General features: G+C 35.4%; 1 protein-coding gene and 1 pseudogene across 1 annotated transcript in view; both read right to left on the minus strand.

The window, feature by feature from the left end:
* DPH6 (diphthamine biosynthesis 6) overlaps window positions 1-23600 on the minus strand; it is a 192772-nt gene that overhangs the window by 134346 nt on the left and 34826 nt on the right. The window lies entirely within an intron of this gene.
* LOC138444157 (ELMO domain-containing protein 3 pseudogene) lies at window positions 730-2346 on the minus strand (annotated as a pseudogene).

A 23600-nucleotide genomic window follows, 5' to 3' on the forward strand; every position in this document is an offset into this window, starting at 1 on the left:
AATGTTTAAAAAACACAAACTTTCTGTTTGAGTTCCCTCATTTTTAACAGCAAAGTCATGAGCTTACATGAATACTAGTTTCTCTCTACCCTATCCCTCATTCAACCCTTCCTCCCTACTCTCAGTTTTAAAAATAAAATCACCTCTTGGGAGAAAATTAGAGAATCCTTTTATTCCTTGTCTGAGGAAATGGCAACCCACTCCAATATTCTTGCTTGGAAAATTCCGTGGATTGAGGAGGCTGGTAGGCTACAGTCTACGGGGTCGCAAAGAGTCGGACACGACTGAGCAACTTAGCTTTGCTTTGCCATAAGAAACAGATTTTTGCACAGGCTGTCATGTTGTTATCAGAACATACGGCTCAAGTTATTCAGAACTTTTCTACTCATTCCCCTTAATCCATCCCATATTCTCCCACTTCCCAGGACATACAGTTAAGAAATGGCTGCCAGTGGGAAGTACATACTTCACTGTTAATGGGAATAGGCCATCCTACTGCGGGAGTAAATAACATCTGATCCTTAATGATTCTTATGTAATTCCAAACAACAGACACTTCTTAATACATTGTAACTTTTTTCTTCACTATGCCAAGTCTAGTATTACAATCTAGCAGTCTAATTAATGCAGTGGAAATTATTCCATTTTGTTATATTCACTTTTGTCTCAATCCGTATAGTTGTTTTTATATAGATGTTGTCAAAGTAAGTGTAATTTTCTATCTTGTTATAATATATGTATCTTTATGTGTTAATATATAAGGCTTTAGCACTGAAATATCCTACTGGAATATTTACTGGGATATACTATGGCACAAAATATCTCTTTTAATGGGATAATTTGTTTAACCATTGCCATAATATTGTACCCCCCCCCTTTTTTTTAAGATTCAAATGGATCTACTTTACTGTACAATGGCTGTATATATATGTGTATGATGTTGTGTGTGTGTCTGTACATGCTCATGCAAGTACAGATACAATTTTGAAAACACAATTATGTATTACATATGTATATATTATCCATAAGATGTACATAAAATGTATTTTTACTCATGGAAATCAAAAGTTACTATGATCATTAACACTCCTTGAGTGACTAATGTGCTTAGCACTCTATAGAGCTTTTCTCCAACTCAGCATAAATCTATAGGGTTGGAATTATTTTTTCAGGTTACAAAGGAAGAAGCTGAGGTTCTGAGAATTAAGTAATAATGACCAACAACATGGTTATTGGAGCAGCCTGTTCTTGCAGCACAGGCTGGCCTGCCCAGGCTCTGGGACACAGCAATCTGATGAAAATGCTGCAAGTCTCACCTTCAGTTACTCATTCTCAGCTTCTCTCTCTCAAGTGGCATTACACCCCACTTCCTGTTCTCTGTGAAGTGCACTGGCGGCTGGGCGGGTCCACTTATGCCAGGCGACCATTTCTATTAGAGTCGAGGGAATCAGTGGCACATACATATCTCCTAAGCTCTGGCCGCTGAGAGGGCCTAGAAGCAGGGAGATCGTAATGGCAGTGGGAACACCAGCATTCAGACCTTGGTTTTCAGATCCCATTCTCCAACGAAAGAACAAAAGCTCCATGGAGAAGTGTTTGGTTTCAGGGCTGGATATGATGACGAGACAGGCGGAGAATCTCCCGGGCCATTAGCAAAGTCTTTGAGTCCATTACCAGGTACAGGAGATGCAGGAAGGCAAGGAAGCCTGCTCCTCTGAGGTCTGTGGCTGGATTTGTTCCCTGAAAGCCCAGACCTTCCCAGTGGACTCCGTGGAGGGTACAGTCAAACTTGGAACCAGTCAGCTTCTTATAGATGGTCTGCAGGACTCAGCCATGCATGGGGTCTTGGCTATCCAGGTCACATTGAGCGATGGTCAAGACCAAGTCCTTTTCTTCACGGAGGCCTTGGTGGAGCTATGGAGGCCTGAAGAGGTAGTGCCGGAGGGCAGCGAGCCCGGTCCTTTGGATGGTGGGCTGGATTCTTTTCTTAAAGGAGAAGAGGTCCACTGTCTGGAAATGCTGTAGGGCCTCACTGAAGGAGATGAGCCACCCAGGCTGGTCCATACTGGCCCGGCTCCCTGTCTCTGGGTAGATGCTGTCCACAGCTTCCCATTCTTCTTGGGCTTGGAGGACTTCTGTACTCACAACACCGGGCTCCCAGCCATTCGCCTCTGCTGTCAGGGCCTGGAGGACGTTGTGTTTCTTCAACTCTGAGATAGCAATTCCTCTGAAAGCCAGAAGAGCACTGCTGTCCTTGTCACATGGTGGAGAGGACCCAGCAGACACACTTTCAACCTGTCCATCTCTTAATGCTTTCTCATGGAAAGAGTGAGAGTTTTCATTCATGACTCAAACTCATTTGTTCAAGTGATTTTTGTCCTTGGGCTCAGAAAGGAGTTTAACAGGTCTGAGATTAGAAGCTATGGGGAGAGCCTGGGATTTGACTGTTCTACCATTGCCCTCCTTCTTGGCAGTCGTTCAGACTTAGAACAAGAAAACAGTCCCTGTGTGCCCTCACCAGGGTGGAGGTTTCTGTGAGTCCTGAAAGAAGTCCTTGAGGACTCACTCTGAAGTCCCAGCCCTTGGGAAGATGATTGGCAGGTATGGCGACCACAAGCTCAGTGAGGCTGTTTTATTACTGGGTTTGAATTGAGTTCAGCAGTGTTGAATCATGACCAGCTTTACATGCCTGCTAGTGATCAGTTATGGCTGGAGCCCCGCCAGGACTCCAAGAGGGGCATTCACGATCACCGGTCATCCAGCGAGTCCGCGGCAAAGTGCAGACCACAACCCAGGTCTCCCGTCTGCCAGGATCGGGAGTCTCTCTCGGTCCTACAGCTCTCAGCCTTGTCTCGCCCCAGGGCGACCATTTCCGCCCCACATTCCTCCTCCTCTGACCCCGCCCGGGGATCGGGGCTGAGTCCCTGGAGTTCCCAGTTCTTTGCTGTTGGAGTCTCGCAGCCCCACCGGGCCTCCTCCACGCAGGAGCGCTATTGTACCTCTTAATTAGAGTAGCAAGTTCTAGTAGTTTGCTCTTCCCTGAGAAAGCGCTATACTTTTCTGTTTTCCTAAATTTGTCTCTTGCCAGTTCTAAAACCCTAAATAATGAGCTTGTTATTCTCATACTCCTTTCCAATTCCCTTTGCTCTTGGCAAATTTTCTCTAAAGATACTATGACCAGAATCTAAAGAAATAGTCTAAGGGCAGAACTTATTGAACTTGCATTAAATAGAAAGGCAGGATGCTCTCTCCTTTCTTCCCTTCCTCCTTCTCACCCCATCCTTCATTTCCTCTCTCCCTTCCCTTTCTTTCCCTACCCAAGTTATTTTTCTGATGATTATGAGACTTAACTTTCCTTTTTGGTTACAAATACATTTTATGCTGATATGCATATCTCCTCTGTTCCAACTACCAAATTTGGACCTAGTGCAAATTTTATGAATGACACAGAATATAGGAATATCTGTCCCCTATTCTATGCTCATGGAAATATGGGAAAAGGTGTAGATATGAAATAGTAATTTTTCTACTGTGTGTTTTAGGAGGAAAGTAGGAAAGAAAAGAGTTAAGAGAGAAGAATCTGCTATAAGGATAGAGACCCCAGGGTCTTAATGTCAACAGCCTGGCTGTCATAGCCAAAATCATTTTATCAAAAACTGAGCTTAGGTATTAAAGGTGACACTTCCCAGGTGGCACTAGTGGTAAAGAACCTGCCTGCCAATGCAGGAGATGTAAGAGATGTGGGTTTGATCCCTGGGTGGGGAAGAGCCCCTGGAGGAGCACATGGCAACCCACTCTAAAGGAGCCCAGCAAGCTACAGTCCCTGGGGTCACACAGAGTCAGACATGACTGAAGTGACTTAGCAGGCATGCACACAAGTATCAAAGAAAATAACTAGTCACAGAAGCAATGGAAATCACAAGTTTGTGGGTCTAGCAGATTCTTGCTCCATTACTTTCTGGCCACTGGGTATTTGGCAGGTGTGCCTGGGAGGAGGTGTCATGCTGGGGAGCTTCCCATTTAACTCAGGAAATACCTTGCCAAGAGCTGCAGCAGTGTCAATATAAGCAGGAATAAGATTCCTACAATAACATACCCATAACAACCAGCTTGCTAAAGCAACCATTCGGTCTTCTGAATGTCAACAAGGTCACAGACTATAATGTGGTTTCTTAAGCTGATAAGAGGTGAAGCTAGTTTTAAAATTGTCATATTTTTCTAGGTTCACCTCTATCACGAATATGAGGAACATTTCGGTCCTATGCTTTAAGTCTCTATTTTCCAGGATAATGAATGTATCGTATACATCAGCATACGCCACAACATAATCAATATCTTAACTGCTCCATAAGATGCTGATGGATCTCAAACTAGGAAGACAGTGATGGGCTCTCCTTTGATCAGAAACTTCCTATTCTCAGTCCTGAATCTTATACTCTTCATGAGTCAAATCATATTGTTACAGTCAATGAACAGATCACTGATGGCTATGCTCTCCATTTTGTAAATGTTTTCAGCATACTAACAAAGAGCTCAATATGATCCAAGTCAATTTAATTTGATATTCACTACCCTTTCTCAGAACTGCATTTGCTGGCAATGCAATCCAGTGATCACGGAGAATGATAGTGCAAGGGCTATTTTTATGAACAAGTATATATTGATCTAGAGGTCCTTGTCGTGATTTAAATAATAATTCAACCTACCATTCTGTAAGCAGTCTTGGTTATTCCACTACATACTTGTTCACATGAAGGCTAAACTCCCACTGCTTTGCTTACTGGCATTTGCTATTCACTTAACAAATAACCGGGGTACCCAAATATAGACAAGGCACCATGCCTACTCAAATTGTCCAGCATTTTGTTTGTATTAGGAATAAACTGTAAGCCACCATATTTTAACATGTACTTTCTTTTCATGATAATTTTTAATATTAACTAAAACAAGCTTAGTTTGATTATGTATTATATGCATTTCTTCATTCAAAAGACTGTCTACTTATTTCTTCCATTATTTTCCCCTGTCTCATTGCCCATTCTTTTTCCAAAAGATTTACTCTAATTCCATAATGATAGTCAACAACAAGGGGCTTCCCAGGTGGTGCTGGTGGTAAAGAATACACTTGTCAAAGCAGGAGATGTAAGAGATGTGAGTTCAATCCCTGGGTCGGGAAGATCTGTTGGAGTAGGAAATGACACCCCACTCCAGTATACTTGCCTGGAAAATTCCATGGGCAGAGGAGCCTGGCAGGCTACAGTCCATGGAATGGCAAAGAGTTGGACATGACTGAGCAACTGACCATACATACACAATTAACAACCACCATAATAATTACTTAAAATATGGAAAAATATTAGAAGCTTAGTCACCTGCTGAGACCTCACAAATTACATCACTTTCTGTTGAAAACCATGCCCTCTTATCTTGTTTTGAACAAAGTGAGTCTCATTAATGCCAGAGCAGCCTTCCTATTAGCACGAGTATTTAGCTTAGTCAAAAACTCAATTAGTTCTCTAAACTGCTAACATGGGTTAATTTCTAGCAAGTGATATTCTTCCTAGAAATTTTCATCATGTTTCACATAAAAGATAAAAAACAGAAAAGTTGGTTGTACATTACAACTTTTTTTCAGCTTCCTGGTGAAAGACAAAGGCTCAGTCTCTGTTATACACAAAGAAAAATTTTTAGGAACCATAGAGTTGATTTGAGTACTGGAAAAGTCAGTCTAGTTGTTTGTTCCGTTGTTTTTTTAATACATAGAATAAATACATTACTGAAAAATTAACCCTAAAGTAAAACTCTGTTCATACTTTTCTTCCTTCATTAAGAAACTTCTGAAACTCAAGTTTTTACATTTATCTTATGGAGAAAAAGTAGGAAGCCATGCTGGTTTTAATTCTGTTCATATACTTTCAGGGGTGGCTATATTTTAAAATAGTTCTCTGTGATTTCTTAATCAAGGTAAAAAGGACTATTCAATGGGTCAAAGACATTCTTAACCCAGACCTTAACTCATCCAATTTAAGTTTAGCATGTAACATTTTCAAGGTCAGTTCAATCCTTACACCTAGGCAGCGAATATTCTTTACTTCAATCTCTCATTTGATAACTTGAAGTTATGCCTTAATTTTCCTAACTGGAAAATGATAAAAACAATGGCTTTAAAATGCTCATTTAGAGAAAAAAACTTATTTCTTCAAACTCTTCTTATGAAACTGAACAATTTAAAATGTTACTTTACAGTTTTTTATATTTATAATTAAGATACAGCTAATTATCGATATATTGGCACCAACACATCATATGAATCTGTATATTTAAATGAAACAGTCCATGAGTGGAAAATTATTGAGTTTGGGAGATAGCTATATGGGTATTCATAATATTATTCTCTCTAATTTTATTTATGTTTGAAAATTTTCGTCATTTCAAAGTTAAAAAAGAAAAAGAAAAATTAAGCATTAAATAGCTACCAAAATACCACTAGAGTCTCTACATTACTATTTCCAACCACTGTTCTATCAACAAATAATTGCCCATTCAGTTTGCTTTTTATTGGTGAACCCAAACTATAAGTTGTCAATTTCTCAACAGCTAAAGAACAATAAGTAGTTGACACTGGGATATTTACTCATCCTTTGTAATATAAATTAATATAAACAGTGACAATATTTTAAAGATTATGCTCTATTATTAAAAATAGGAAAATTGCTTTATAAATTAAATATAGGATAGCATTTAAAGAGGAATATTTGAAAAAATAAAAGTTATTTGGAATAACTCTTGAAGAAACTTATACATAAAACAGAAAAACTGCAACACTATGTTGTTATGCAGACATTTATTTAATTTATGTTGATAACTCATTTTGTTTTTAATTCATTTAATAAGGCCTTCCAGGCATCTATTTCTATTTAGGATCATTAATACTAGAGTGGGAGGACTATTTGTTTGAATCTATGAATTGTTTTTATGTGATTTTTTCATCATAGCTAAGTGACATAGCTAAGTGACCATCGTAAAATGACTGCATCATCTGTTGTTTGTTGCCAGGAGGATATAATCTTTGAGCAACTGCATTCATTTAAATTCATACTAATACTGCATTCTTCCCTCTGAAGTATGAAAGATCATTCTCACTTTTTACTTAGCAATTGCTATCTGCCATGGTTTCCGGAATGCTTTATTTATATATTCCATAATTAAACTTATTTATTACTTAGACTTTGGAGAAGGCAATGGCAACCCACTCCAGTACTCTTACCTGGGAAATCTCATGGACAGAGGAGCCTGGTAGGCTATAGTCCATGGGGTTGTAAAGAGTTGGACATGACTGAGAGACTTCACTTTCACTTTTCACTTTCATGCACTGGAGAAGGAAATGGCAACTCACTCCAGTATTCTTGCCTGGAGAATCCCAGGGACAGAGGAGCCTGGTGGGCTGCCATCTATGGGGTCACACAGAGTCGGACACGACTGATGTGACTTAGCGGCAGCATTACTTAGATTTAAGTAAATAAGATATTTGCTTCCTGAAATGTGATCTTACCTACTAAATATCCCTAATTCTTCTCAATTTAAGTGAAGTTGAATTTTAAAAACTGTCCCCTTATCAAATTTCTGATTTCTAACCACACATGGCTCTGGGTGGCTTGGGAATCCTCAGTCCCCTTTTCCATTCTCCAAAAGAAGCATTATAAATACTTAAAATTCTCCTCAAATCCCTTAATAACTTCCATCATCTCCACCCACTAGAGGTAAATGGTCTTACCTCCAAGACAACAGAGAAAAATAACAAACAACAGGTAGTCAATTATCATTCCATTTCTCCTTTCTAAATATATCTATATCCTTCTGTCCAGAGCTAACCTACAAACATGTGCTCTTCACACCATCACCCTCCTATATCTTCCTGTATCTCTTTCAGTTGCTTGGCCTTCAATAACATCTCAATAGACTTCTTCTTCTTAACTTATAGACATATCCCAATCTCTCTCATCTCACAAAACTCATTCCTTCTACTGATAAGCCATTTTTTTTCTTTCTTATCAAAACATTTCATGGGGCGTGTAGGGAAACAACTCTCAATTCTATATAATAGGATAATATTAATAATAATACTTAACACTACATTAACTCATTCAATCCTCACCACAACTCTATAAGCTAGGCAGTATTTATCTCCATTTTATGGGAAAGTAAATTGAGGCACAAAGAGGTAAAGTGACCTGCCTAAAGTCATCTAGCTAGTGATAGCTGGGAAACCAGGTACCAGAGCCCAGGTTCTTTCCAATTATGCAACACTTCATCCCTTGGGTAAGCATATTTACTCACGTGACTTTATTAGTTACACACTAATTATCACTAGCATCAATCTATCCGGTTTTAATTTTTCCCTAGTTTCATTACCTTTTATGTTGAGATACTTTGATTTCAATATGATCAAAAGACCTAGCCTCCATCTCTTTTCCCCCTATGCTTTGTCTACACTGCTACAAAATAAAAATCTATCCAATATGCTTTTCACCTTACAAACCTTCAATGACTCTCCATCACCTACAGAATAGGGTCTTCAAACTCTTTAGCAAGACACAGGAGACTCTTCATAACCTGCTCCAAAATTACCTTCTCACTTCTGCTTCTGCAATTACTTATATATATCCTCTAACCATCACACTCTGAGATGTGTTTACCATGCTTGGTCACATCTTCTGTTGCCCATTGAGAACCTTCTCTATATTCAATGAACCATTTAGGAAGTAATTTATTCATTCTCCCTCAATGAATCATTACTGTATTTTCTGAACTGCCTCTCCTTCAGTTTCCCCAGGTAAAGCTAATCTCTCTCTCTTACTTCTATATTACCAAAATATTTGTTGGTTTTTTTTTAAACCTCTGTCATCAAAATATAACACTGTACTGTCATCAGTAGTAAAGACTATGAGCTCTTAGAGAACTGGAACTTTCTCTTTTTGATATTTGTAACCAGTACCCAGAACAGAGCAGTCACTCAGAACATATTTGATAAATGAATACATGTAGTTCTTTTTTATTATTCAAAATCAATGTGCTCTGGATATAGGAATATAAATGAATACATCATAGGAGACATCATAATCACTATTTACCTATAAAATGCCTAAAAACCTAACAATATGCAGAGAATATCTTTGTTCAAATAGTGATATAAGTATAGACTCTTTCTTAAAGTGCCAGTGAACAAAGAACTCTACCATTTACACAGCAATCTTTAAGAGATAAAAAATACATAAAGGCAAAAGAAGTCGGAAATGTTAGGCCTATCTAAAAGCCACAAAACTTTATCATAAATGACCATCATATTATAAATAAGCTACCCACATGAACCAAACAAACACTGAAGTTTTAGTCTCAATAGTTTTTCTTGCTGCTCTAACTCCTGCGTGTATAACATAAAATATTTTGGCACTTGTATGATACACCATGGCATTTATTAAATGGTTTACTAAATTACATTTATAAATCACAGAGGCATCAGTTTACATGCCAAATGCTTACAAGTTGTGAGGTGGATTGAAGCTGCTTCACTCAGCCTTAAGTGGAGGAAACTCATGGCACAGTTTTTGCTTATATGAGTAAACTGTTGCAAGTAGATCTTTAAAGAAAAATTCAGCCAGAAAGCAATGTGATTTCCACTATGTTTTAAATAGCAGTTTCCTCTGCAGGCAGTTCCTTTTAATTCTACTGAGAGGGAAAAAAAATGCAAAGGTTACAAAATAAGGTGATGAGAGAAATGGAAAGTAGTACAAACAGAACAATAATGAAATATTCAGAGCAGTTTAGTTACTTACGCTACAATGAAGTCGACTTAATGTGTCTTATTTCTTTAAAAACTATTGAGTATCTCACTGAGAGTTTTTTCCTAATTTATAGTACATTCTAATATCAACAGTCTCTGATGGCATTTAATAATATGAGTGGTCTTGAGTGATTCTGATCCTGAAGTGACTTCCTTATACACTAATGTTCACACATAGGCGGGTCTAGAGTTCAGAGTTCAAAATAATTCAACTTTTAATACATACAATGAAAAATTACACCTAAGTCACTCACCAGAACACAAAAGCAACATTAATATTGCTGTTGTAGACTAAACAAAAGCAGGAGTAGGCAGTCTTTAAAACTTTTACTGTTTTTCTAGCCTCCAACAGGAAGAGCATTTTGGAAATACAGGGCTCATTAAAGAAGCCCTTTAAACTACTGTTGGAACTCAAGATTTTTGCCTTATAGAGGGAACTCTATACAGAGATTTAATGATCGTTCTTATTTATACTTGTCAGTATTTTAAAATTTTATACTCTACAAAGAACAGCTGATGTTTGACATTGCAACTTCATTGTTAAAAGCATAGTATATCAAAGCCCAAGACACAAAAAGAGAAACAAAACTGACTTGTTAAGTAAAAACCTTATCATGTACAGTTTACTTTCCTTCCTGCATCACGAAGTCTGTATGTTTATCTTACTTGCAATTTATGGACTAAAACTCAAATGAATTAAAATTAATTAATTTTAAAAAACCAAATGCAAATATTAAATCACCAAAATACAAGAACAAAAACAAATCTCTAGGAATGCTTAAACAAAAATTTTGGAGCTTAAAAAAAGAGCTATTTGCAAGCTTTCCTGAATTAACAAAAGGGCAGGTAATAATGATGGCTTGTATGACAATATTGTCTTTGTTAGTTTAGCCCCAACAGAACTAAAGATTTCCTGATTACAACTTGGTAATCTAAGTCAACTGAAAAGATTTCTGGGGAAGGGAAACAAAGAGGAGTCTGAGTGCTAGCATTTAAGTGGAATGTATTACCTAAGTTTATACTCTTCATTGTGGGACACTGTAAATAAGAGGGGCTCCTACTTTGACAGCCCATGCAAGGTCATGACCTGAACTCACTGTACTGGTGTAAAAGAGAAAGTTCGGCGGGACTCTCAGATTTGCATGCTTCTCTGCTTCACCTTGACATAGGGCCTTACAATGGAGTGTTCACTCTGTACTCTATCTCATTGTCAAGATTTTTAAACAGTTGCTTTTTTATTGTAATGAGCCAATTATGAGCCAGTCACTCATGCAGTCATTAACAATAGATTTTTTTAATTGCATTTTTAATGAATTTTATTTTGGATAAAAGCCCTTAAAAGCACCTATGGCAAAGGGTAATCATACGCTGAATTAACAGCAAAATCTGTTTAATAATTACTTGTCTTTTATTTACTACAACAAAATAAATTCCAGTGAGAATGCTAAAAAATTGACAGTGTCAGGGAAGAAAGGTTGCAGGGCTGGAGAGAGAGTTGTATGCTGCTAAAAAATAAAACTGAAAACATGACTTTTTCCTTTCCTAACTTCAATACAAATAAAATAACATCTTATCAATATAGACCTTGCTCTATATTTAGAAAATAATGTTATTAATATTTTATCCATAAGCTATTGAAAATGCTTAATATAATTATAAAACAAGCTAAACTGAAAAGGGAAAAGAGGCTCATTTCAAATTTAATGTGCTCATTTCTAAAGTTGAATATACAGATATTAGTTTTTTAAAAACTGTGTTGTTTAAACAAAATCTATAGTGTAAAAAACTTCATTCATTTCAAAATACTTTCTATGCATGTATGAATGGAAATGTCCTTGCTGAAGATAAAAAAAATGATCTTAATGAAAATGTGAATGTATATTGTTTGTGATCAGTCAGATACATAAATGTATTTTTTTAGGTTGACTCTATTGAAACCTCTTAAGTCTTAATCATAATGAAGAGCTCATTACCCAATGTGACTTAATAAATCATTAATCAGTAAGTTTTAAAAGTGTACAGTGACACTAGAAAAATCTTCTCATTGGGGGCCATAAATGTCATACTTTGGATAGATTAAAAAAAATAATTCATTCAAATCACTCACTGGTGCAAAGAGACAAAAATTACATATATGTTCATATATACACATATATATTTACATATGTATAAGCAAAAGTATTCCCAGAAAAACTGTCACTATACACTGATTTTGTTAAGAAAATAAAAACTTTTTGGAATGTTCAAGGTTTTAAAAACATTGCATTTTCTGCCTCAAGAATGGGCTGACTAAAAGCATGAGGCTCTGCAGACTCTGGTTAATTAATCTGCGGCTGAATGACAGCGCGCCTAGGGGCATGGCGCTGGCATCCCACACAGGGTCCCAATGTGCTTTAAGCCTTGGATAGCTACATACTGCACGCCAAGACTTTGCCCAACAAATAGCAGAGAGGCCTTCAGAGCCTTTCTTCTTCTGTCTGAAACATTCCATTAATTAATGTAATCCCTCTTTATCTTAAAGTTTTAATAAATTTAGGTGAGGCAAAATCAACACATCTATTGCACTGAATGCTACAACTAGTTGCCCTAAAACTTTTCTTATGTACTCCAAAGGCTTCTTCACAGAGCATAAAGAAAATGAAAGCAAAAAATAAAAATAAAAATGTTATAACATATTTAGAAATTTTTAGACATGCTACGTGATCTATAAAATATATAAATATTTGTACAACCTAATGTTTAAAAATTCAATTAAATGAATCTGGTAATTTCCATTCTACCAGACTTTAAGATTTTGTTATAAAAATATAAATCATATATCCACCCCAAAATACTTTGAAAATTACTAATACCTAGTCTTGAGGAAGGTGAAGCTGTTTTTTTAGCAACAGGATACAAAGGACATTCTTCTAATCCCTTTTACTGCCAGAACAAAACATCTTTCAAATCAAGATAAAATCACTGCATCATGAATGTTAATATCATTCTGAGAAAAAATAATACCTTATGACTAGAAAAGACTATCCCTTTAGGGAGAAATGTTGTGTTAAAGTGGATTATTCTCTTAGTAGTATAATAGAATAGCTTCTACCTAGTCTCAGATGGAAAATCAAAATCTGCATTTAAATGGAAATATTTTAAAACAGATAGGACAAAAGGCTAAAACCATAAGGAATATTTCCATCCCTACATTTCAAAAATCCAAAATGCTTCATGAGAACTTTTCTGTATGGTACAGCTTTAAGATTTTGTTTGTATGTTTGTTTCATTTTTATGAAGAGCTTGCAGAGTAACATAATTTCACAGTTCTGTGATTAACACATACTATTTGTGCATATTATATCAAATTCGCAAATTGGTGCAAGAAGTAGGGCCACAAAATTTTTACTATTACAAGAAACAGATTTATGGTTTAGGTTTATGCAGAGTTAAGAGTGAGTTCTCTATTTTCTTCCTATTTTTAACCATGCTGTTTTATATGTAATTCTTACAAGGCAATAGCAGTTTGCTGAAACCAAATAAAATCTGAGTTTCTTCAGCATTGACTCAAATCACCACCATGGTTAGAGTAAAAAGAAAGCAAAGTGCTAGGCAATATTATAACAACTGCTCTTTGCAACCTAAAAGATTATTTTCAGCTCTTCAATAGTTGGGGCAATTTTCTTAAATCCTGAAGGAGCCTGACAGCACTGCACATTTCTTAAAGCTTGCATTTACTTTTACATTATAAAACAATAAAACAGCAGGGTAATGTTCATGCAGTTTAGAGACTTGTAACATTACCGCAAATAATTCTACTGTATTATGGCAAAACATAAGCTTTTTAAATGTAAGGCTGACTAAAGAAAGGGCAATCTATATTCATTGAAAGTACACAGACAAATAAGGTTGAAAATGTAACATAAATGTTGTATCTAGTTCTAAAATAATATTTGCAAAAGGTTGAAAAAAAATCCATGCTGGATGAAATTTTTTGTTATAAATTAAAATACAATTAATTTCAAGGGTGGTGCTTATTGGCAAGGGAAAGGCTTCTCTCCTTTCTTTGAGTTACAATAGACTACATGGCTCTGCCGCCTCAGAAACCAACTACATTAGGTAATTTGAGCATTTTCCTCAACGTTGTTGTAAACCAAGATACTCTACAATTACCAGCTTCAAATATGCAAGCATTCTGACGGTAGTCACATTTGACTACTGGACTCTAAACAATAGGTCAACATGCAAAACTTGGCCATACCATCTCCTTTCCAAAATCAGCTCATCAGCTCTGAAATGTTTTTATTGCTAGAAGCTGCTGGCTTTTGTACAGGAAACTGTGTGGATCTCTTTACTTAAAAGATATAGAAATAGAAGGCACCTTATTAAAAAGTGTAATAAGAACAAAAACTCGTGCATATGTACTGAACGTTTTTCTCACTTTCAACAGGTAATTCATTTCAATCCAGTTGTCCATGATTCTCCTCAGGGATAACCATAGGGATGAAAAGAATAAGAGCATTTATCTGCAGCAACCTAATTCTCATTTACAATAGAGCTTCCATGCCTGCTCCCAATTCCCTACCTAAAGCCCTCATTCCCAAACCTTCCAACAGAAAAATTTTTAACTATCAGTGGGAAATGATATAACAAAATCTAATCATTAAAAGTAAACCTTGATACATATCATCATTAATCTAAGTAGCAAACTAAATTTGGGAAGCTGTATATGGGACATCACAGAAGATCTAAGACTCATGGATATTTTAAATCATCTGCTTTACGGATGCCTAGAGAACAATTGGAGAAACATAGCAAATTATGATTTAAAAGAAACTACCTCTCCAACCTTGCAGATACTAGGCTTTTAGAGCTAATGCTTGAAGAAACAGACGTTTAAACTCAATACTCCTGTCCTAAACGAATGGTACTCTCAGTTATTAGATAAGCAGAGTCTAAAATCTCACAATTCTAAGTGTGGCCTCGCAACAGCAGCAATGGCATCACCCAGGCACTTGTTAGAAAATCTTAAGCTCTTCCCAGGCCAACTGAATCAAAACATGAATCTTTAATAATTCATCCAGATGATTTATCTGTAGTTTGAGAAGCTCTGGTTGAAGTTTTTCTCATTCCACCATTTATTATTTACTGAGAGACATAAAAGAACAGAACAGCTTATACCCATGAAAACACATTAATATCAGAGATGACCACAATTTAAATAATAAAAGAGAAAACGGGGAAAAAGCAAGTAAAACAAATAATTAAATTAGATCTAGAAACTGCACTCTTTGCTTTTAACACTTGAAAATTCACTTATATGTGTGGATGTGCATGCACAGACACATGTGAGAGGAGAAAGAGAAAGAGAGAAAGGAAAGGGAGAATGAGAATGAGAGAAAAAAGAATAGGGAAAGAATGGAACTGAAAGAGCATACATAGGGTGTAGATGTAGATATATTCAGGGCTGAAAAGTAGGCGAAACAAAGTGAGAACCCAGCAGGTTGGAGAAGAGCAGCAATGCCCTCTTCTTAACCACTTTCCCACACACTCTCTCTTACACATGCCCAAGACAGGGTGGTGGGAATGTTTTTCATCTCACTACCAAGAAACCATCAATAAATTAGCATTAAAAAGCAAAATATGTCACAAAAAACAGGATTCCCTAACTATATTAAAAACAATGCAAGTAAAGATGAAAAGAATTAGTTCTGAGAAAGTAAAGAGACCAACACCACAAGGTAACTATAATACTAAAAAGGTGATTTAATATTCTTTTTCCAAAGTCTAAATAATCATTCAGAAATAAGTACCATAAAATAAACATTATTTTGTTTTATTCTTACAAATGAATGCACTATTGTTACTGTTACTATTTCTATACTAAAACAGTAAATTTAAAGTAGTAGCACTATAATTTTTATTGTTCTTAATCACATAATAAAAATAGCGAACAATTAATAACACAAGTTCTAAAAGAAAGAGAAACATATTTTCTATCAGACATAAAGTAATGGCTTAAACCTGCAGTAATAATTTGCAGAGTGTGAGGTTTACCTAAAATATTACATTTGATTTTAATGTATATATGTATATATATACATCTAAAAAACTAATCTACTATGATTAATCCAATATTTTATCATTTATTTAATGAGAGAAAATACTGACAAATTTGATGATACCAATAGCAAATAAACCAGTCGATATCCAGGAGAACATAATGGTTAGAAAACAGAACTTTCTGGGAAAAAAAAGTATTATAATTAATGTTACATTGTACCAGTTAATAATAATGTATATGTCTACATCTGTGTCTGTATTCATCCACATGGCACATTATTAGTAAATGGTGTACTAAAATTCAGCTCACTTTGCAGCTGATCATCTATCGAATATAGCCCCATTAACTCACTGAGACGGACTTCTCACAATAATAGAGGGAAAAAAATCACCCTGTGTCTTGCATTTCATGACTAAGCTGCCCTAACACATATCTCTCTAGTTTTACTCCAAGAAAAAAAAAAATGCAATAAAAGATGGGCAGGATCCTACTCCCAGCTTGTATTCACCAAATGCCAGGAACTGTAAAGACCGGATTCCAAGTTGAGGTTTCAGATACTTATTAAACAAAGAATCAGAATTTCCAAATATAAATAATACATGTACAAACAGGTATACTATTTATTAAATCAACTAGGCAATTTATATCAGTGGTTTTAAAAATAATCACATACTTTGATCCATTAATTCTATGTCTGAAAATCTATCCTAAGGAATTAATTTTTTAATGTAGACAATAATTGATGCACCCACATCAAAGTGCTATTATTTATAGTAAAAATTAGATTCAATCTAATTTACAAAATTAGGGAATCATTATGGAAATTATTATACAGTCACATGATGGAATGTTAAGTAGTCATTAAATTATATTCATAAAGAGGTTTTAGTGACATGAAAAATCCTCCTGATATTTTAAGTTAAAAAAAAAAAGTGTTGTAAAGTTATCCACAAAAAGTGTACGTGTGTATAATTATATATGCATTTATATGTATGGATGTGGAAAATATGTCAAAATATTAATGACTCTGAATGACTAAATTTTGAGTAAGATATTTTCTATCCTTTTGTATGTGTGTATTAGTCGTTCAGTCGTATCTGACTCTGCGACCCCACGGACTGCAGTCCGCCAGGCTCCTCTGTCCATGGGAATTCTCCAGGCAAGAATACTAGAGTGGATTGCCATTCCCTTCTCCAGAGATATTTTAAGTATTTTTTTTAATTTAATAATCAATTATTTTAAATATCAAAGAAAATTAAGTAATAATTTAGATTAAAAAGCAAGATATGAGAAGTAAGGGTGGGATAAGGTTACTACAAGGTTCAGTTCAGTTTGGTTCAGTTCAGTCGCTCAGTCGTGTCCGACTCTGCAACCCCATGAATCACAGCACGCCAGGCCTCCCTGTCTATCACCATCTCCCAGAGTTCACTCAGACTCATGTCCATCGAGTCAGTGATGCCATCCAGCCATCTCATCCTCTGTCGTCCCCTTCTCCTCCTGCCCCCAATCCCTCCCAGCATCAGAGTCTTTTCCAATGAGTCAACTCTTCACATGAGGTGGCCAAAGTATTAGAGTTTCAGCTTTAGCATCATTCCTTCCAAAGAAATCCCAGGGTTGATCTCCTTCAGAATGAACTGGTTGGATCTCCTTGCGGTCCAAGGGACTCTCAAGAGTCTTCTCCAACACCACAGTTCAAAAGCATCAATTCTTCGGCGCTCAGCCTTCTTCACAGTCCAACTCTCATATCCATACATGACCACAGGAAAAACCATAGCCTTGACTAGATGGACCTTAGTCGGCAAAGTAATGTCTCTGCTTTTGAATATACTATCTAGGTCATGAGTTTTACCTATATACATCATCGTATTGTCTAAAATATACACAAGTAACAATCTGAGAAGAAATTATATATGCTCAACAGCAGGAAGGATCAAGCTACTCAAAGCTGAAGACAAAATTTCTGTATAAGTATAAACGCTCAAGACCTTCACCTGAAAAACAAGGCCCTTGATATTAACCTAAAATTAAGGTTTAAATGACCTAGTCTTCGACAGAATCTAGCCTATGACAGCCCTGAAAAATACCTAAAATTAATGAGATGATGCTTCCATAAATAATGGGGCGAGGTAGTTTCTGGCTTTCCACAGTAACTAATTTAAAACAGTACATAGTGTTGAATTAATGACCCCAAGATACACTGAATTGGAAGTCAGATCTAATTTTAGTATAAAATCACCCTTGACTTTGGCAAAACTAGTACTGTGATAGAAGAAGCTGTTAACATGTCATTATCTGCTGTCCACTGTGGAGCACCAGGACAGGTAGGAAACTTAGAGAGTCTAAATCGGTTAAAAAGAAATGACTAAATTATAATCAAAAGTATAAGTTAAATCAAGGTTCATAAGTATAATCCACAAACAGGCCCAGTTAGAGCAATACTGAGCCTTAAAGACCACAGGACTCTTAGGTGAAATTAAGTGACAGTGGCAGACAAGGAAAGATGAACACCAACTCATGGAACAAAGGTACACTACAAAGAATATGAAGTATTTTTTAAAAAGCTAAGAATTCATCACAAATAATAATTCTGATGAATACAGAACAGTAACTTTTTCCTTTAAAACTCCAAGTGCCAAGTCCTGAGACAGGTACTGTGCCTTAATCATCTACACATCTAGCAACTAGAAATAAATCTGGTAAAACAAGAGAAAAAATAAATGTGTATTAATGTTCTACAATTCACATGTATAAACATTACGAATAATGGTTATATAGTATGTGACTTCTTATCTTTGTATCTCTTGCATTAGTCATTTTACTGAAGCTCAAAGAAAAAAGAGAATAAAATCATCTGAAGAAATCCTCCTCATATTGTTTTCTCATATAAAGTTTTCAAATTCTAGTGACGTGACCGTTTTCTGTTTACAAATCTGTCTAGGCAATTAGTTTTTAGTAGCTGGGCACATGAAAGACTCTTTAGAAAAACTGAACCCTGGAAAACATTCAATCAATTCCAGTGGTATCGAGCTAAAGCAAAGTGAAAAACAGGCACGGTGACATGCATACATTTTGACATCATATTCACCAAGGTCAAAGCAATTCATACCTAACGCATAAAGAGGAAAGACAATTAAAGACAAAATAAAGAGTAGCAGAATTTCTACCACACTATACCTAAAGACACAGAACAGCATGGTTAACTTCTCTAAGAACAAGATCAACAGGTAACAATGATCTTAAGTTAGTTAAGAGCAATGCTCTATTGCTCCAAAGCAAAAAAAAAAAAAAAAAGAAACATTATACTTTACTTACTGATGAATAATAATGATAATAATGTAATAGTTAACATTTACTGAGGTTTCCTCTATGATCCATTTTAATGTCCCGTTAATGTTCATGACAATCCTATGACGGTAATATTGCTAGCCCCACTTTACAAATGTGAAAGCCAAAGTGTAGAAAAAATTAACTAAACCAAGGGCATACAGCTAGCATGTGGCAGAGCCTGAAACACAGACAAGTCTGACTATAGGTCCTCACTTAGCCTTTGGAAGCAAAACATGCCCCATCATTTCTTGTTACACACAACCTTGGCTTTCTGAAATATACGTAATTATGAAGATATCACCGGTCATCATTAAAGCAAAAAGGGAAAATACACAGTGTAACGTACATGCATGGTAAGTCGCTTCAGTCATGCCCGACTCTTTGCTAACCCATGGACTATAGCCCATCAGGCTCCTCTGTCCATGGGATTCTCCAGGCAAGAATATTGGAGTGGGTTCCCATGCCCTCCTCCAGGGGATCTTTCCAACCTAGGGATCAAACCGTGTCTCATGTCTCCTGCTTTGGCAAGCAGGTTCTTTATCGCTAGCGTCACCTGGGAAGCCCATACAGTGTAACAGGGGCTGTCAACTTCTTTTTGATCTCCAAACACTGTCACAACATATTACCCTTCATCACAATCCAGTGAGAAGCTGAAGAGGAAATAGCAACCAGCTAATCCTGATATACCCACCTTAAGAATTCCACAGTATACATACACCTCTTTTTTGTAAGCAACAGTACTTATGGTACCATTCAGATCTTGCTGAGGTTCTTAAAGATCTTTAAATAAAACGTATATTCAAAGATTTTGGCCACATTCCTCTCACACAAGACTCATATTAAAAAAAATCCATCATATACTTCAATAACAACTTATAATAAAGAAAACTGAATTAATAAAAATAACAAAAATGCTATTTTGTCTCAGGTTTAATATTCATTCAGCAATGGCAATGATCTAGTCTCACATTCTACCACCTTGAAGAAATTTAAAGAAGGATTTTTTTAAGAGGACTGCTATAAAATTATCATTGACATTTTAATTAAAAAAAGAAATGTATGTAGAATAAACAGGACATTTCTTCTAACAGTCTGCAGTGGCTGCGCCATTGCTTCTTTGTACAGTCTGGGTAAATTATGCGGGCTCTCACTAGACAGAGCAGCTGTATTTCACTGTCTTCAGTAATGTAATCTACATTTATCATTATTTTAATTAAGCAGATTCTTAATTTGGTACTTTCATCGCAAAGAAAAAATACCTTACTCATTCCTTCTTGGTAGACAGCAGTTTGTCAGTCTTGTAAACCAGAATTTAATTTTAAACATGTTTCCTACTGCAACTGGCCATTTTTAAAAAGAACTACCATATTTGGTTTATTAAGAGCTTGTTCATTTTCAATCTATAGGCTTAAACATTTGTTGCTTCTTTAGAATGATTAAAAAAAATGGTTTTGTAGTTATCAATGTTAACCTAAATTATATACTAAAACCAACATATGCTTTATTATAATATTAAATTTAAGGTTATTCAAAATCAATATGAAGCACAAATAAGAACTTTATAAGAAAAACAGCACTTTACAAAATGTTGAGAAAATTCAATCCAGTAGCTCTTTGAGAAAGATTATGTTTATAATCAGGTTATTTGAAATGCCCAAATATTTAGCTAAATCTGTCACTGGGGAATATAACCACTTTTAATCATTTTGAAGACAAGTTTTGAATTTTTAAAAATTCATTTATGATTATTATTTGTAGTTATCACAATTTGACTTTAAAGAATTACAGTTTGACTTTAATAAATTACTCTAGAGGTGTGCTTATTTTAAGTGGTTCACAGAGAAATAGTTACTGTAATATCATGTCACTACATAAAATTGTGTATTTTAGTACATAAATCTTGAATTTTACGTATCAATTAAAAAAAGGCTTGATGCTAATTTTTTTTTTACTCAGCATACATTAATTGAGCACCTTTTATGTGCCAGGTAAAGAATTAAGTGCTTTATATTCAAACCAAAGTATAACAAAATTTTTGCACAAAAAAGTAGGGTGTGTGTGTGTGTCTGTGTGTACACACACACATATACATTTATGGTACAGTGCCAAGTGATTTTTAAAGTTTGTTCTTTCGAAGGGGAGGGTATTTAGTCCCCCAAGTCCACTTTAACCAGAAAAGCTCCACTTTCATCTATTTTTACACATCTTTTTTGTAGTTGGGTGAAGAGAGCAAAAGCCATTTACTACAAAATAGAATAAGGGCTCTAGACTACCACTAAGAGCACAGGTAAATGAAAAGTATCCTAAATGCTCCCAGATACACTGAATGGAAACAATAAAAGATTCCTTTTTTTGAGTTTCATTTATCATCAGCTTTCTCATGTTGTCAATATCGATTTGTGGGTAAATATCTACTAAAGTAAAGTTTATAAACATGGTCTGTTTAAGAAATTTGGGGATGAGGTCTGCAGGGAATTGAAAGTTAATGCACATCTCACTTTGTCAGTCCACATTACCAAGGAATACTATGCCAACTTTCAGATTCACATAAATCATAAGTTATGAGATCAGAACTTTTAAAGAAATCTATAGTACATTAAATGTGTTCTAGATTTATACTAAAATTTCTCCAGGTAAGACAATACCACTTACCTTTACACTGGGATATTTGGATTATGGTTACCATCTGAGCACGTACAATGCCTTGTCCAATTAATATACATTATCCCTCACCCCTTACAAAATCCTCAAAAGATAAACTATTTTCACTCCCATTTGGCAGATGAGAAAGCAGGCTCAGAGGTTAAGAAATGTGTTCAATATTATATAGTAAATATAGGAGAAGCTATGATTTGGGTCCATGCTTTTTTAATCAAAACACTTTCAAAAGTTAAACTTTGCACATGTAATTTTTCTCTTCTAATCACAGCTAAATATGATACCTTCTTTTACTATCATTTAATAGCTTTAAGTAAAGTTGTTTTACAACAAAAAATTTAGCTATCAACCTATATGATCAAATAGGTAACCAAAAAAGAGAAAGGAAAATCTAAAATTTAAATTAATGCTAATGAATGAAAAATAATTTAGTCATTGTATAATTCCTTTAACTTGAATTTAAATAATGTCATGTATAAAGCCTGGGTAACCCAGTTCTGGAATAAGTAAAAGTTAAGTTCTAGGCAGCCCACTCAGGCTCTAATTAAATAGAAGAAATGAGTAGAAAGAAACTATATTATTTTCTAAAATACCCTTATTGGAACTCAACTTCAAAAAGATATTTCATGAAGAGATAGTACAGCTTGTAAGATTCCTTCTATCTCAGATTACTCTGATGAATGTCTGATAAAACTTGATATTTACCACTGGGTAACAACAAGAGGTAGCCAATAATTCTAAATGAAAACTCAGAATGGTTTTTTGTTTCCTTTGTTTAAAGTAAAGCCGCTAGTGAAAAACAAGAATGTCTGCTTAGGAAAAAGGAGTCTCCTGTCTGAGCAAAAATTAAATTTAAATATCCTGCTTCTTACCTGAATATTCTAAATCATCTACATTTCTCTACTGTTCACTAGAAGACTACAGAGGGCACTGTTGCACCAGCTTTGAAGCTCTACAACGGAATCCGAGAAAAAACGTCTACAATATGTAATTTCTTTAAAGGGTCAAATGCATGGAAATCTACTAAGCCTAAAAAAGGGAAAAGGCCAAAATGTATGTTTTTCTAAAATACGCTAGACTTCAATGGGGCAAAAAACTTAACAAAAACAACTGTCAAATTGAGAACACCACATTGCACACATTTTGCATTTCCCTTTGTAGTGCTTTCATGAGAAAGGTAACTAATCATGGCACCTCCTTATCCAATGGAAACAGCACCCCACTGCAAAGTCCTCCTCACAATCAATAGGAAAATGAATGTGCCACCTCATGCAATCCTTCCATAATTCTATCAACAGAAAGAATGCAGTCTGTTTGCATACTTTTGTCTAAAAGGCCACTTCCATTTGTCGCCTCTTTGGGAAAAATGATAGGTACAGATCAATCACTCTCACATGAAAGTAAACACACTGCAAAAACAAAACAAACAAACAAAAGGATAAAAATTGAAATCCTCACCTTTTTAAAATGAAATTCTACTATATGTAAAAACTCCAAGAAAAATAGAAAAAACAAGTTTTTACTCAGAGACAGGAATTTTGTTGCTGTTATGCAACAGTTCTGGCATATAAAAGAAAGGTTATATACAACAATATTTACTAATCTTATAATTACATATGGACAACATTCACTTAAACTTCCAAGTATTTTCTGCCCTGTCACATCACTCCTGTTATAATTCTTTGAAACTAAATTCAATTAAGTACAGGGCCAAAGATCTCTTTAAATATA

Source organism: Ovis canadensis, chromosome 7, assembly GCF_042477335.2.
Source record: "Ovis canadensis isolate MfBH-ARS-UI-01 breed Bighorn chromosome 7, ARS-UI_OviCan_v2, whole genome shotgun sequence".
NCBI lineage: Eukaryota > Metazoa > Chordata > Mammalia > Artiodactyla > Bovidae > Ovis > Ovis canadensis.